The 2,229-nt window shown below is 40.1% G+C and overlaps 1 pseudogene; it reads left to right on the plus strand.

Annotated features, from left to right (window-relative positions):
• LOC126403880 (zinc finger protein 721-like) overlaps positions 1 to 2,229 on the plus strand; it is an 84,257-nt pseudogene that overhangs the window by 57,580 nt on the left and 24,448 nt on the right.

The following is a 2,229-nucleotide window of genomic DNA, read 5'->3' on the forward strand; positions in this document are numbered from 1 at the left end:
AGTTCACATCCACTCCTGTCCCTGTGAAGAGTGAAGATGATGAAGAGAAACCTCAGTCCTCACAGCTTCATCAAAGACACACTGAACAGATGGAAACAGAAGCAGAGGGAGAGGACTGTGGAGGAGCAGAACCAGCCAGGAACTCAGATCCAGATTCACATTTACAACCTGAGACTGATGACAGTGATGATTGGACGGAGACCAGAGAACCTCAGTCAGGTTTAAACTCTCTGAACAATTATGAAGTCCCTGTCAGTGATTTGATTGTTTGTGAGAAACGATTTAGCTGCTCTGAGTGTGGGAAAAGATTTGGTCACAGTGGACATTTGAAGGTACACATGAGATCGCATACAGGAGAGAAACCATTTAGCTGCTCTGAGTGTGGGAAAAGATTTGGTTACAGTGGAGATTTGAAGAACCACATGAGAACTCACACAGGAGAAAAACTATTTAGCTGCTCTGAGTGTGGGAAGAGATTTGGTTACAGTGGAGATCTGAAGAAACACATGAGATGTCATACAGGAGAGAAACCATTTAGCTGCTCAATTTGTGGGAGATCATTTACACAAAATGGAAATTTACGGACACACATGAAAATTCATGAGGGAGAAACGTGATTCAGGTGTTCAGTTTGAAAAAAAACCCTCTTTTTTATTTTAATTTTTAATTGAATTGAATTTGTTGTTTTTTTTAATTTTTAAATACTTTATTAATCCCTGAGGGGAAATTCAATTTTTTTCACTCTGTTGCCAATTACACACAGGTCTGAACACACACATGCACAAACAGGACCTATACAGAGTTTGGAGTAAGATTTCAAAAACACTCATGACTGACACAGACCCAAACATTTATGTTTATATGTTTTTATATGTATGTATTTACTTACTTACTTACTTACTTACCAAGACCAGTCTTGTACAGCCAGGGGGAGTATTTACCCTCTGACAGCCAAGCTGGGTCAAAACCTGTTATCCGGTGGTGACTGGACTTTTACTGCTTGTCAGGGGCAGGGCATGTAGCACTGTGGCTCTTTCCTGTACTTGGATCCAGAGCAGGAGAGCTACTCTGGCTGCTAAATTCTAAAACTGATTTGATCATAGTTTGCTTTTAAGAAATCTGCACAAAATAGCCTATAATGATGTGAATGAAGTGAAAACATTTTTTCAGACATTTTTTTAAATTTATAAAAAATAAAATGTAAACATCACTGAGCGATCTTCATGACTCAGCCTTCATTTGGAATTGTGTGTTATCAGCTTTACTCTCCCAGCCTTCATTTGGAATTGTGTGTTATCAGCTTTACTCTCCCAGTTTGTAGAAGCAGACAAGAGAACAGGCATGGTTAGGTCGGTTCCAAAAGTCACACAACAACACAAACTAACTGTCCAATCGAAGGGCAGCTGAAGACCAGCGACTCATTGTGTTCTGTGAGGTAAAATTACTGATTCTGTCAGTGGAGTCTGGTTGCTTTTAGGAGAGCATCATGTAACTGCATCAGTAAAGGGCTGTCTGACAGCATGGTTAGGTTTTCAAAATCTCCATCATGTTTCTACAGAGACCGGGAGGTGACATGCATCTGTTATTTTTTTTAAAAAAACTCTTTCTTTTTTTTCTTTTTTTTTTGAGAGAGAGACAAAAATTTGAGGAAGAAGCCGAGGCCGGAAGACCAGGGTGGATTCAAGTTTGTGGTTAAGTTCAAAGATAGGAGTGATAAAGGCTTAAACATCCTCAAGTTGTCTGAAGAGATTAAAAACAGAATGGGACCTGTATTGAATGCAAAAGTGATGTTGAATGGAAATTTCTGTAAAACTGTAAAACTGAAGTTCAAAGAGAGAAGGCAATGAAAGCTCGCTGTTTGCTTAACAGGCCCATTGAATGCTTCATGTTTGACGGCAATATGCAAAATGTGAAGGGAGTAATTTATGTTAGCCCTGACATATCTGAAAGCGCTACAGTTTCTAACCTGCAGGGAGCTGAGATTGAGGTGCAGGCAATGAAGAAACAGTCATTTCTAGCATTTATGGTAGATGTTCTGTGGGCAGCTAAGAACCAAACGAGGAGGTCAGATATGATCACAGTAGTGATAGATGCAGCGGAGAGGTTCCTTGAGGAGGTGCAAATAGGCCCAGAGCAGTTACACACACATTCATGAGACAGAAGGTGGAAACACAAGAGAGGGAAAGAGTTGCAGAAGGGAAAGGAAGAGTACAGACAGAAGTGAATACT

This window comes from Epinephelus moara, chromosome 17, assembly GCF_006386435.1.
Source record: "Epinephelus moara isolate mb chromosome 17, YSFRI_EMoa_1.0, whole genome shotgun sequence".
NCBI lineage: Eukaryota > Metazoa > Chordata > Actinopteri > Perciformes > Serranidae > Epinephelus > Epinephelus moara.